Source organism: Thalassophryne amazonica, chromosome 19 (assembly GCF_902500255.1).
Source record: "Thalassophryne amazonica chromosome 19, fThaAma1.1, whole genome shotgun sequence".
Classification (NCBI taxonomy): domain Eukaryota; kingdom Metazoa; phylum Chordata; class Actinopteri; order Batrachoidiformes; family Batrachoididae; genus Thalassophryne; species Thalassophryne amazonica.
This window is the reverse complement of record NC_047121.1, coordinates 2,385,397-2,400,686: the sequence shown is the minus strand read 5'-3', so window position 1 is coordinate 2,400,686 and position 15,290 is coordinate 2,385,397. Positions and strand designations below refer to the sequence as shown.

The 15,290-nt window shown below is 41.2% G+C and overlaps 1 protein-coding gene across 1 annotated transcript in view; it reads left to right on the top strand.

The window, feature by feature from the left end:
- The window catches only part of alkbh1 (alkB homolog 1, histone H2A dioxygenase), a 75,019-nt gene extending 63,468 nt beyond the window's left edge, over positions 1-11,551 (top strand). The window contains exon 7 of the mRNA XM_034159649.1: positions 11,460-11,551. The gene's annotated coding sequence lies outside the window, so the exon portion shown is untranslated. The remainder of the gene's footprint in view (positions 1-11,459) is intronic.
- The last annotated feature ends 3,739 nt before the right edge of the window (positions 11,552-15,290 follow it).

Here is a 15,290-nt window from a genome sequence, read left to right as displayed (position 1 = left end):
TCGGATCAGGACACTTGATAGTTCATCACAGTTCAAATATGGACCTAAAAATTCTTCTACAACATTTTTTTCCCCATTTGATGCAACAACAATAGCAAGAGCAATCTGAGATTTCTGACGTCCACCAATCTGGATCTGGATCACCTCCAGAATTTAATGGAGACTTCCACGGCCTAATACATACCTGTGGTGAAAATTTCGTCAAAATCCATGCAGTAGTATTGATGTAACCCTGCTACCAGACAGACATACAAATAAATAAATGCAGATAATTTTGTTACGTCCTGGTGGATGTAATGATAATACTGTAATTTCCAGACTATAAGCGGCTATTTTTTTAAATAAATAAATGGACTGCATTTATATAACACTTTTCCATCTGCATCAGATGCTCAAAGTGCTTTACAATAATGCCTCACATTCACCCCGATGTCAGGCTGCTGCCATACAAGGTGCTCACTACACACCCGGAGCAACTCGGGGATTAAGGACCTTGCCCAAGGGCCCTTAGTGATTTTCTGGTCAGGCTGGGATTTGAACTTTTTTCACATGCTTTGAACACTGCGGCTAAAACAATGATGTGGCCAATTTATGTATTTTTACAGGCTTTCTTATAAGTCGAAGTACGTCTGTTGATGCTGTCAATTGATTTCCTGAAAGCTGCTCTCCTCACGCGCTGTAAATTCACACACAGTGTAAATATAAGGTCTTACCTATTTGTTTTATGAAGAAAACTCCCTCTCCAGCACTTTGTGCCACAGTTGAGCCATCAGCTCAGTTCGCGGATGGAGCCTTCTGCCCCGACCCTTCAACACCGGGTCTCTGTCTTGGCACAAGAAGTCGAAAAAATCCCAGCGCCTCATTAACATCTCATTCACCACAGACTCCATCCGATTCTGGCTGCATGTGATGAAATCTCAAGAAAAAGTTAAAATTACTCATAGTAGAGAAGCTTGAATCTTCCACTGGACTGGGTTGCTTGACGCGAGGACGTTCCGCTTCAAATCGCAGAAGCTTCCTCAGCTAAAATTCTTGCTCTGGAAGTCTGACTTCTGTCTGACTCTTGTAGAGAAGAATAAAACAGAAGCCAACAAAAGCTGGAGTTTTAAACCTAACCAGACCCCTCCTACTGAGAGGCCGACTGCTACAGGCTAGTGACTAAACAATAGCTCTAATTAGCAACTATTGTTCTGTAGTTAGCACACCTAATGGCAGGACAGCTGTCCCTCTAATGATGGGATGGATGCCTTTCTGATGGCTCCCTTGATGACATGAATGATTAATTACCATGAACAAAAGACTGAAACTCCTTTGACCTGAGTACCACATTGTACACAGGGGATAAAGCGTGTCTCAGACCCCCTCCCCGGTTAAGGCTGGGTTTCAACTGTTTCATATAGAATGCCTCCTTGACCCCTCTCTCAAACCATTCCTTCGCTCTGGCTAATATTGTCCTCAAACGTGTGGTTAGTGTCTTTAAGGTGGAGATGAACTGCAGACTGAGGTCCACTGGCGCCCTCTCTGCGGTGCTGGTATAGCCTTTTGTGTAAAGGTTGCTTCGTTTCACCTATGTAGTGTTCATTACAGTTTTCCTGACATCTGATAGAATACACTGCATTGCTCTGTTTGTAACTCGGGATCCTGTCCTTAGGGTGAACTAATTTCTGTCTCAAGGTGTTAACCGGTTTAAAGTAAACTGGTATTTTGTGCTGTCTGAAGATCCTCTGTAGTTTTTCCCCTACTCCTGCTAAATAAGGGAGAGACACTCCTCGTCTTCTTGTCTCCGTCTCCTGTCTATCTGGTCTCTTTGTTCTCTGGGACATCTGCACTTTGTCCAGGGACCATCGTGGGTACCCACATACTGTGAGGGCTTTCCAGACACGTTGTTGTTCTTTAGCCCTTCCCTCTGCAGTTGTGGGCACCTGTAGGGCTCTGTGCTGAAATTACTCAGTTTTCCATGTGGAGCAGAGACTCCATGCACATGCTGGACGATGTTGTGTCAGTATGTATGTGTCACCTTCAGGGGAAAAAAGCATTTACGGTACGTATTTAATTAAAAGTTCAAAAATCTTTATATCTAACATCTTTCTGTGTAAACAACATGGAGACTGGCGTGGCTTATAGACAAGTGCAGCCTATTTATGTACAATTTCTTCTTTCTTTTAAAATTGGTGGGTGTGGCTAATATTCAAGTGCACTCTATAGTCCATAAACTACGGTAACAATGAGAATGAATGTAGTTTTAACAACTTAAACATCATTCAGTCACCGTTATTCTGTGCTGTAGTTTTGCAGTTGTAATTCTGCACTAACTAGAATTGGTAAGACATAGTTACTATTTTTTAAAATAAAATAAATGAACACAAACCTTTAGAAGCAGACTGGATTGAAGGTGATTTTTCTTAATGCGTGGTCGAGCTGTTAGAGTCAGAAGCTTCTACGATGGCTTGACTGTACTGTTCTTTATATTGAAATTCATGTGGCAAATAATATGTCAATATTATTTGCTCGCTGGCCACTTTATTAGCTACACCTGTCCAGTGGCTTATTAACACAAATAACTAAGCAGTGATTCTGTACATTTAGTCATCTAGACGTGGTGAAGACGACTTGCTGAAATTCAAACTGAGCATCATAATGGAGAAGAAAGAGGATTTAAGTGAATTTGAATGTGGTGTGTTCGTTGGTGGCAGACGGGCTGGTCTGAGTATTACACAAACTGCTGTGATTTACACCCCAGCCCTCTCCAGGGTTTACAGAGAATGGTCCAAAAAAAAAAGAAAATATGCAGTGAGCAGCAAGCTGTGTGGATGAAATTACTTGCTGAGGTCAGAGAGAATGGACAGACTGGTTAGTGGACAGACTACGTGATGTCATCATGTCAATTTGAACCAACATCTCTGAGAACGTTTCCAACACCTTATTGAATCTGACACCAAGAATTAAGATAGTTTGAAGGCAAAAAGTCCAACCCGGTACTAGTAATGTTAGCTAATAAAGTGGCCGGTGAGTGTACACCGTTAGTCTGTGCTTCAAACTTCGGTTTGGATTTTAGGCCATAGCCCCTGACCTTGACTTAGCAGTGCAGCAGTGAGTCATTGCTCACTGTGTTTATAGTGTGCAAAGTTCAGAGGTCACACAGCTTATTTTGATCCAACAAAATATGTCTGTAATCGTTTTAATGGCACTGAAGTTCATCCGTGGTTAGAAGGAAGTCTTGTAGAAGTTTTGATGCTGAAACAGTTCACATGTTTTGATCTCTGCAGGCTTCCTCGTGGGGGAAGCAGCAAGCCAAGACTCTGCTGGAGAAGCTGCGATGGGTCACCCTTGGGTACCACTATAACTGGGGACACCAAGGTGAAGCGCACACCTCAGTCCTCCAGGCTGCAGTCCTGCTGAGAATCACATGGCGATTTATGAAACTCATTGTCCCGGCACTGATAACGTGTTGTAGGTCTCGTTTTTTAATTTAATGAAGGAGAGGAAACCCCACGTCTCTCCTGTACAAGCAGCAGTCTGTTAATCTAGCAGGAGGGCCGACGTGTCGTAGATACAAACACAGCACAAGCATTTGTTTCTGTTCTAAATATAATGTTTAAAAATGTTGAGATTCTCTTGCTGGTAAACAGGTGATCGCTTCCACGTGGACGTGTGACATACACCGTACAACATGACCATAAAACTAACACATTGACATTGATTGACAGCTGTTTCTATGACATTATTCATATTTCTGTGATTGAAAACAAGTTGCTTTTGTAAGATAGTACATACCAGGTGTTTCATGTGTGTGTGGTGCTGAACAGTGTTGATTAACAATCATAGTGTTGATTAACAGACTAACCCACTGATACAAGAATGTTATTGTCCACAAGGGGGAATTTGACTAAATGCCTCAAATCATCACAGCAAACAACCATAAAATACATAAATAAAATAAACACACACACACATTGCATTGGTTAAAAGGTAAATAAATGACATAAGAGACAAAGACCGCTGACTTGACATCAATAACACCCATATTAGAAACCAGAAGAAAGTACTTTCCCTCCTTGTTGTTACCTTGAATGAATACTAGTGAATCTGAGGGGGAAAGTGAACAGAACAGCTTCAGTGTTGTTCTTTGTGACAGGCGCTAATGTGTTTAAAAAGCGGGTTTGGATCCAGAGGAGTTATTTTCTTGACCTCTCACTCTCTTCATTCTCTCTTGGTCTCCAATGTGACATTAAAAACTAATTTACATTTTTCTCATTAATAACTTTGTATTTGAAAGTACGCTGGCCTTTATTTTGAAAGTAGGGTTTTGTTTCCTGTTTGTGAAGGTGCATGTTGTGTGTGACAGAAATATTCGGCAGAACCACTGCTCGCTGTTCCTGTGGAGCTGAGCTCGCTGTCCTCCTGTGTGGCGGCCGCCTGCGGCTTCCCAGGATTCAGTGCGCAAGCAGCCATCCTCAACTACTACCAGGCTGACTCCTCGCTGGGAATCCACGTTGGACGAGTCAGAACTGGACCACACTCAGCCACTGCTGTCCTTCAGGTGTGAAACACAAACTACAGATCATCAGCTGTAGAAGAGTCTGCTGAGTCGCCTCTGATCACAGACGTTGTGATGCTTCTGGGTCAGACTGTTGAACAGGGTGTTTGCAGGCAGAAACGACCCCAGTGGAATGTGGGCAGTCTTTCATGATGAGGCCTTCAGAAGAGGTGATGTTTCCTCCTCTGAGCTCATCCAAAGGAGTCTTCATTCCCAACAGGATTAGAAAAGCGTTGACCTGTGATGGCAGAGCTCAGATATTTGGTTTGAAGAATCTGTCATCAGCTGCCTCCCTGTCTGTGGTCTAGTGACCCTCGACCTGTTCACTGAGAAATCAAGCACTGCATTTCTCTGAACCTGCAGTACCTCTGAAAAAACTGAAGGCTGTCTTAACAGTTTTCTGTATGGAGGCTCGCGCTACCGTACCAGTAAAAAAAACAACAGAAAAAAAACATGTCACATTAGAAAGTAACAGTTGTCATGTTTTAACCATCATACTGACACTCCCCCCCACCCCCCGGTGGCAGTGCCGTGCTTCTGTAAGTCTGCGTCCTACGTTTCTGATGAGCTAAAATCACCAAGAATGAGGAGTAAAAAGTACAGATCTGACCATGTGGGAAGCTGTAATTAGTCTGCAGGTGACTGTGAGGGATTCGCAGCTAACATGAAGTTCCAGCGTCGTAGTGAGCGTCGGTGTTGAAGTCTGTGCTGCTCAGAGTTTTAATGACAGATAATGGGTTGGTAATGTTTCACAGTTATTGAGTTGTGGGCGAGTTGGCAGATTGGCTGGTAATGCGGGCAGCTCTGCTATAAAACCTGCAGCCTTCCAGCACGTCAGAGAGGCATAACGGCAGTGTGGAAGATTTGACAGATGGACCATTAAGTTGGTGTTTGTGCCATTGTTCCAGGGTGTTGGACTCTTCGGGGTTGGTGGCTGATCCTCCTGTAGGGTTAACAGTATTCAGAATTTGATACGTCTATCTTTGATAAAAGTTCTCCTTTGCTACGATGGGTTTCCCGTCAGTTAGGCTGCCAAAAGGCAGGGTTCGTGCTGACGCCGTCCTGATGTAAAATCAAGACTGGATGCAACATGTAAGATATACTGCATGCATACTGCATTCAAGATGTTAAAATACTGCGCTCGTTCCGTGAAGCGACTCAGTCCTCTCAAAGAGCTCCTAACTTAGTCTAAAATTTCCTGGCAATGAATCTTAACCTCAGAGTGAGCCAGCAGTGTGTCCTGAGAGCAAGTCTGAGCAAGGAGGGGACAGAAACTCCTGTCTTTGTGAGGAGGGCGGGGTTGACCCTGTTGTTAGGCATGACGCAGTCCTCTAAGAGCTGTGATGGTTGTCACAGAAAGGGGAGGAGAAATAAAAAACAAACATGCTCTGCCCTCCTAGTCATGAATGGACAGTGAAATCATCCAATCATACACCCCTGGCAATAATTATGGAATCACCAGCCTCGGAGGATGTTCATTCAGTTGTTTAATTTTGTAGAAAAAAAGCAGATCACAGACATGACACAAAACTAAAGTCATTTCAAATGGCAACTTTCTGGCTTTAAAGAAACACTATAAGAAATCAAGAAAAATAATTGTGGCAGTCAGTAACGGTTACTTTTTTAGACCAAGCAGAGGGAAAAAAATATGGAATCACTCAATTCTGAGGAATAAATTATGGAATCACCCTGTAAATTTTCATCCCCAAAACTAACACCTGCATCAAGTCAGATCTGCTCGTTAATCTGCATCTAAAAAGGAGTGATCACACCTTGGAGAGCTGTTGCACCAAGTGGACTGACATGAATCATGGCTCCAACACGAGAGATGTCAATTGAAACAAAGGAGAGGATTATCAAACTCTTAAAACAGGGTAAATCATCCGCAATGTTTGCAAAAGATGTTGGTTGTTCACAGTCAGCTGTGTCTAAACTCTGGACCAAATACAAACAACATGGGAATGTTGTTAAAGGCAAACATACTGGTAGACCAAAGAAGACATCAAAGCGTCAAGACAGAAACCTAAAGCAATATGTCTCAAAAATCGAAATGCACAACAAAACAAATGAGGAACGAATGGGAGGAAACTGGAGTCAACGTCTGTGACTGAACTGTAAGAAACCGCCTAAAGGAAATGGGATTTACATACAGAAAAGCTAAACGAAAGCCGTCATTAACACATAAACAGAAAAAAACAAGGTTACAGTGGGCTAAGGAAAAGCAATCGTGGACTGTGGATGACTGGATGAAAGTCATATTCAGTGATGAATCTCGAATCTGCACTGGGCAAGGTGATGATGCTGGAACTTTTGTTTGGTGCCTTTCCAATGAGATTTATAAAGATGACTGCCTGAAGAGAACATGTAAATGTCCACAGTCATTGATGATATGGGGCTGCATGTCAGGTAAAGGCACTGGGGAGATGGCTGTCATTACATCATCAATAAATGCACAAGTTTACATTGATATTTTGGACACTTTTCTTATCCCATCAATTGAAAGGATGTTTGGGGATGATGAAATCATTTTTCAAGATGATAATGCATCTTGCCATAGAGCAAAAACTGTGAAAACATTCCTTGCAAAAAGACAACATAGGGTCAATGTCATGGCCTGCAAATAGTCCGGATCTAATCCAATTGAAAATCTTTGGTGGAAGTTGAAGAAATGGTCCATGACAAGGCTCCAACCTGCAAAGCTGATCTGGCAACAGCAATCAGAGAAAGTTGGAGCCAGATTGATGAAGAGTACTGTTTGTTCACTCATTAAGTCCATGCCTCAGAGACTGCAAGCTGTTAGAAAAGCCAGAGGTGGTGCAACAAATACTAGTGATGTGTTGGAGCGTTCTTTTGTTTTTCATGATTCCATAATTTATCCTCAGAATTGAGTGATTACATATTTTTTCCCTCTGCTTGGTCTAAAAAAGTAACTGTTACTGACTGTCACAATTATTTTTCCTGATTTCTTACAGTGTTTCTTAAAGCCAGAAAGCTGCCATTTGAAATGACTTTAGTTTTGTGTCACGTCTGTGATCTGCTTTTTTCTACAACATTAAACAACTGAATGAACATCCTCCGAGGGTCGGTGATTCCATAATTTTTGCCAGGGGTTGTAGAAGCTGAACTGCATTAAGACGTGTAATCGAGAGGATAAATTTGTTATGATGAAACTCAAAATTCAATGAAATGTTACACAGCTTGAAAATGTTGAACGAACCTCATGCACAGGCCAAATATCTATATATTAAAAGCATGCGTGAGTTTTACTACATTCATTGTGAGTACATAATTTTGTAAATACGTTAAAAATACACAAGAAAGTAAAAACACTTATTTCCATTGTGCTCCATTTAAAATCAAATGACAAAATAGATGCAATAACAAAAGAAATAACAATATTAATAATACAGATAATATAAAAAATAATGATCATATTAAGTGTGTATATGATCACAAGAACCTAAACAAGACAGTAATTGAACATAAAATAATTATGTAGATCTGGCAGCGTGTTACTGACTCACTGTCATCCTACATACGGAGAATATCTCTGCTTCCTGTCTTTTTCCATTAGCTTGTCTGTTTAAGATACTCTTAGGAGCTCTCTTAAGGCCTAAGGTGCTTGCAGACAACTTTCATCTTACCGAGGGAAAATTCTGAGAAATGTCTTAAGAATTTGAGGAATTCTAAGGTTTTTCTTAGAATAATGTCACTCTGAGCTATTTTTAGCCTCAGGCTGCTTGTGGATACAGGCCCTGATTTTTAGAATAACATTTGTTTTCTCCTCTCTGTCATTAGGGAGTCCCTGTGTCTGTCCCTCTGTGTCTGTCCCTCTGTGTGTTTGAGTGTAGATGTCTCACAGAGTGCAGAGTTTACAAAGATATTTTTAATCTTTCAGAGTCTGCTCTGAGTGTCTCTGTGCGTGTCCTCACTGTGGTTAAACTAAAAACACAGCTGAACACCCACGGCACATAACAACAAACACAAGCCCCCCCCAAATATGCCTAATATCTCTTTCTGGCGGTTTGTGAGTGGATCCTGAGTGGACCTTGTAAGGTCCTGGCAGCAGCTGTGCAGCTCTTTGGAGACATGCAGCGTTCATTGAGATGTCATAGTTGAGCAGATATGTGAAAAAAGATGTTCAATTTTGGCAGAAAGTGTGAAATTTGCATACAGGGGCATTTTCAAATGCTGAATTCAAAAATTGCCGGATCCAAGAGGTCTGACAATTGGGTTGGCTGCCATCTTGAATTCCAACATGATTGTTTTGTTGAAACACTGATGGTCAGTATCTTGGTTTCTAAAGGACACAGGTTACTGAAATCTGGTACACAAGGGTATTTTGATATTCTGAATTAATAATAGTATTAATACATTAGTTGTAAATACATAATACAGTTAAGGCCCCATAAAGAAACATTACGTTATCATCCTTGACATCAGAAAAAGTGATGCGGGAGTGCAGATTTTTTAACTTTATTTTATTAAAAACAGATGCATACATCATTTCAAGCCTGAAAAAATGACACCTACAGCACCTACGTACCAAGTGAGGAACTGAAAATATCAGATATTTTAAAAATAAATCTTGTTTACATGTTGAAATACAGTCATTGTGCTGATATACATGCACAGTGTGTGTGAGTGACACAGAGCGACTGACTGTGGTTGTCAGTGACCGTCTTTGGCCAAAGCACACTCACCACCCAGTGGACATGCCGGTTTCTTGCATCAGCTGTGCCGCTGTCAATGAAATTTGCCAAAATAAAAAAAACATTTAAAAATTGATGCGGGCTGGTTGTGGGTGGGATGATAAACTGTTTGTTTTTGGGGGGGGGGAGCTAATTTAATTCTACTCAACATTTCACCCGCCACCAAATATTATCCACACAAGTCCTGAAAATAAAGAAAATAAGTTAAGAAATTATGTATCAGGACTGTTGTTATCCAAAGCTTCTATTGCCTTCAAAAAATATTATTGTATTATCAACAACCTGAAGTAGACTATTTAACTTGCCTCTCTCATGGGAACAGCCACCTGAAAATGAGGACAAATGACAGGTTAAGGTATATCAGCCAGTCTAAAGTGTAAAATATCTGCTTAATTTACCCGTAGATGTACTCGATGATATTCTACGCCATCAAAATACTGCTGCATAGAATTTGGATTTCATCAAAACCAACAGATTAAAGCCTGTTTCACATTGTTAGCATGTTTACACAGGACTTCTGCTTCAGTTCATTTGAACTGGTCTCCAGGAGAGCCTGTGTTCTACCTGGATTAGCAGACCAATGCTCTACCCGCCGAGCCAACGCTCTAGTTGGCTCTAGGGGTTTAAATGACTTACACGGTTAGATGTGTTAGACCTGGGCCTGTATCCACCAAGCAGCCTGAGGCTAAAAATAGCTCAGAGTGACTTTATTCTATGAAAAAAATCATAGAATTCTTCAAATTCTTAGACATTTCTCAGAATTTTCCATTGGTAAGATGAAAGTTGTCCACAAAGCACCTTAGGCCTTAAGAGAGTTCTTAAGGTACCAAACTGGTAAGAGGAGGGAGGAGAACTTTTAAGAAGCCTAAGAGTGTCTTAAACAGACAAGCTGGTGGAAAAGACAGAGAGGAAGCAGAGATATTCTCCGTGTGTAGGATGACAGTGAGTCATAACACGCTGCCAGCTTGATCTACATAATTATTTTATGTTAATTTACTGTCTTAATGTATTTAGAAATTGTTAGGTTGTTGTTACCATATTCACACATTAATAATATGCATATGTCGCGGACATGAATGAGTGAAGCTCGTCAGCATCTCACCATACCATTTAGGTTCTTCAGACTTTATTTTGAGTAAATGCTTCAGGGGAGCATTAGCAATTGCAAAAACCTTTCAGCTTCTGGGGGGGCTCCATCCCTGATTTTACCCCAAAACCCAGAACTCCCATAAAGCATTGCAGCACAACAGTTTACAGGTTTAGCGACCGGGCCCGGCAATTGCGCCTATTTAATTATGCTAAGTATCATCATCATAACATTAAATAATTTTCACGATTACATATTTCTTAATGCATTTATATGGTCCTGTTGATTTTACTGTGTTATATGTAGGAGCGCAGAGCGTGTTTATTTTTTTTTATTTCCCCTCCCCTTTTTGTGACAACCAATCACAGGTCTTAGAAGACCACGTCTTACCTAGCACCTCCTCACTAAGACAGGAATTTCTGTCAACTCCTTGCCTGGAGTTGCTCTCAGACACCTCTCGGGTCTCTCTGAGGATGGGAGTCCTTGCAGGATACGTTGGGCTAAGTTAGGAGCTCTTTGAGATGCAGTGAGGATACTCATGCTTCCTGTCTGTGTCCTTGGACAGAAACGTAATATGCATGGTCTGAGTCTACCCAGCTGTAACCTGCGTGACTCTTTGACTCTTACCCGCCTGATGCTGTGGGATCCGGAGATGAGCAGCAACACCAACGGGCCTCTGTAGGACTGACTTTTCCTGGACTTGTTGGGACCGTCCTGAAGGGTGTCAGACTGGTTCTGGTTGTTGTAACGTGCTACGACACACAGACCCCCTACATTAATATAAAGGGGTCCAGCACCTTCGGTCCCACATGATGCCATCCTCATGCTGTTTGTTTTGTCTTTGATAGTTTGGGCAGTCGGCGATCTTCCTCCTCGGAGGCCGCTGCAGAGAGGACAGGCCCACCGCCATGTATGTGCACAGTGGGGACGTGATGGTGATGTCAGGACAGAGCCGTCTCCTGTACCACGCCGTACCACGCATCGTCCCTGCACCCCAGGGACACCCCAGCCACCGAGGTGGCGCTTCAGACCAGGAAACGTCTGTCGTGGAGATGGTGTCTGCAGAAGACTGGGCCGTGTGTTCTAGATACCTGCAGAGCTGCAGGGTCAACGTGACTGTGAGGCAGGTGGTGGGACCTGGACTCAGCTTCCCGCCATCCTCCTCACCATCTCAGCAATGCTAACCAGAGGAGAGACTGTGAGGTAGGTGGTGGGACCTGGACCCGGAACCTGCCTGAAGCCTTTCTGGTATTTGCTGACAGACATGATGTCAGTGCTTCAGACACAAACTCTGACAGTAAACTCAGAGGTCAGAGGTCACTTTTCAGAAGTTTTTATCGCTCAGATGAGCGATGATCAGAGATCACCTGGACAGGATGGAATCTGGCTTTCAGTCTGATTTCAAAGCTGATAAACTTGTGGAGATGAAGTCTGTCCTATCAAGGTTGTTTGGAGGAAGGGTAAAGGTAACAGAGGTCAAAGGTCATGATCTGTCAGGTTTAGCAGTAAATGATAGACGTCTGTGTTGACAGTGTCCGTCCGTCCATCCTCAGTGATCCAGATAAGTTTGTCTTCTGTTTTTATCAGCTTGAATGAAGAGTTTTATGCTGTTTGTCTTGCGTTGATGATGTCATGACCTGTTTCTTTTATTTGTCTCAGTTGTTGTGATGCAAAATGTTTTGAGGTTTTATTCATGAAATATTGCGGCTGTGTTTTCTTTATTTTTGATTTGTCAGTTTTAAAGTTCAGTTGGCTGTTTTGTAGATTTTATTTTTAAAATTGGCTGTGTTCTGTATTTACTGTATTTCAAAAGTTTTTTTTTTCTCATTGCTTTTTGAGGCCCTGCGACTTATGTATGAAATATCTCACATTCATTGTTAATAATAAAAACTATGACTGTTTATGTCAAACCTTCCCAAAAATCAAAGTACTCAACAAAATAAACTCTTAGTAATAAAAGAAAAAATACCAGTAATTACAAAGGACAAAAATCCTGAATTGCAGGGTTCATCTGGCCTCTAGAGGGAGCTGTCACTCAGAGTGTCACACTGTACAGAGGTGATGCCAAAAGACACCATCAGCATCAGGAGGGCAAATCATTTTTACCCTAGTAGGTTTTGGTAGTTGTGAAATAATTTTGTTGCTGTGTCCAAAGTGCGATAATGTAAATGTCCAAAAAATAAATAAATAAAAAGAGGATGTTTAGAAATGCTGTTGAAAATTCCTTGCTCTCAAAAAAGCACATGGGACAATTTTGAAGAAAACATTAAATTTCATAGGGGGGTTTGATGACTTTGTCCTCATCTGTATATGTGGATGGACACTGGCAGGAGGACAGGATGTCCAGTGGACGTGTAGTCCAAAAGACTAGCTTATCTTCTCATCCAAATATTGGTGCTAAATTTTTCATTTTACATACAGTATCTATAAGGTTACAGTTGCTATTTATTTTAATTTAGTAAATTTAGTAAGATCCTATTGTTCTCTCTGCAATTTAGACTTATTTTATTGGTTTTCCAGTGTAATATGTGTGTATACAGTAGTGTTCAGAATAATAGTAGTGCTGTGTGACTAAAAAGATTAATCCAGGTTTTGAGTATATTTTTTATTGTTACATGGGAAACAAGGTACCAGTAGATTCAGTAGATTCTCACAAATCCAACAAGACCAAGCATTCATGATAAGCACACTCTTAAGGCTATGAAATTGGGCTATTAGTAAAAAAGTAGAAAAGGGGGTGTTCACAATAATAGTAGCATCTGCTGTTGACGCTACAAACTCAAAACTATTCTGTTCAAACTGCTTTTTTTTATCAATCCTGTGAATGACTAAACTAGTATTTAGTTGTATAACCACAGTTTTTCATGATTTCTTCACATCTGCGAGGCATTAATTTATTCGTTTGGACCCAAGATTTTGCTGGTTTACTAGTGTGCTTGGGGTCATTGTCTTGTTGAAACACCCATTTCAAGGGCATGTCCTCTTCAGCATAAGGCAACATGACCTCTTCACGTATTTTGACATATCCAAACTGATCCATGATACCTGGTATGTGATATGTAGGCCCAACACCATAGTAGGAGAAACATGCCCATATCATGATGCTTGCACCACCATGCTTCACTGTCTTCACTGTGAACTGTGGCTTGAATTCAGAGTTTGGGGGTCGTCTCACAAACTGTCTGCGGCCCTTGGACCCAAAAAGAACAATTTTACTCTCATCAGTCCACAAAATATTCCTCCATTTCTCTTTAGGCCAGTTGATGTGTTCTTTGGCAAATTGTAACCTCCTCTGCACATGTCTTTTATTTAACAGAGGGACTTTGCAGGGGATTCTTGCAAATAAATTAGCTTCACACAGGCATCTTCTAACTGTCACAGCACTTACAGGTAACTCCAGACTGTCTTTGATCATCCTGGAGCTGATCAATGGGTGAGCCTTTGCCATTCTGGTTATTCTTCTATCCATTTTGATGGTTGTTTTCTGTTTTCGGGTAGCTTAAAGCAGATAACCCGTAAGTTGGAGAGGAAATGGCGTCTCACTAATTTAGAAGATCTTCACTTAGCCTGGAAAAAGAGTCTGTTGCTCTATAAAAAGCCCTCCGTAAAGCTAGGACATCTTTCTACTCATCACTAATTGAAGAAAATAAGAACAACCCCAGGTTTCTTTTCAGCACTGTAGCCAGGCTGACAAAGAGTCAGAGCTCTATTGAGCTGAGTATTCCATTAACTTTAACTAGTAATGACTTCATGACTTTCTTTGCTAACAAAATTTTAACTATTAGAGAAAAAATTACTCATAACCATCCCAAAGACGTATCGTTATCTTTGGCTGCTTTCAGTGATGCCGGTATTTGGTTAGACTCTTTCTCTCCGATTGTTCTGTCTGAGTTATTTTCATTAGTTACTTCATCCAAACCATCAACATGTTTATTACACCCCATTCCTACCAGGCTGCTCAAGGAAGCCCTACCATTATTTAATGCTTCGATCTTAAATATGATCAATCTATCTTTGTTAGTTGGCTATGTACCACAGGCTTTTAAGGTGGCAGTAATTAAACCATTACTTAAAAAGCCATCACTTGACCCAGCTATCTTAGCTAATTATAGGCCAATCTCCAACCTTCCTTTTCTCTCAAAAATTCTTGAAAGGGTAACTGATCATCTGCAGAGGAATGGTCTATTTGAAGAGTTTCAGTCAGGTTTTAGAATTGATCATAGTACAGAAACAGCATTAGTGAAGGTTACAAATGATCTTCTTATGGCCTCGGACAGTGGACTCATCTCTGTGCTTGTTATGTTAGACCTCAGTGCTGCTTTTGATACTGTTGACCATAAAATTTTATTACAGAGATTAGAGCATGCCGTAGGTATTAAAGGCACTGCGCTGCGGTGGTTTGAATCATATTTGTCTAATAGATTACAATTTGTTCATGTAAATGGGGAATCTTCTTCACAGACTAAAGTTAATTATGGAGTTCCACAAGGTTCTGTGCTAGGACCAATTTTATTCACTTTATACATGCTTCCCTTAGGCAGTATTATTAGACGGTATTGCTTAAATTTTCATTGTTATGCAGATGATACCCAGCTTTATCTATCCATGAAGCCAGAGGACACACACCAATTAGCTAAACTGCAGGATTGTCTTACAGACATAAAGACATGGATGACCTCTAATTTCCTGCTTTTAAACTCAGATAAAACTGAAGTTATTGTATTGTCTTTTTCCTGGTTCTCTCCCTCAGCCCCAACCAGTCCCAGCAGAAGACTGCCCCTCCCTGAGCCTGGTTCTGCTGGAGGTTTCTTCCTGTTAAAAGGGAGTTTTTCCTTCCACTGTAGCCAAGTGCTTGCTCACAGGGGGTCGTTTTGACCGTGGGGTTTTACATAATTATTGTATGGCCTGCCTTACAATATAAAGCGCCTTGGGGCAACTGTTTGTTGTGATTTGG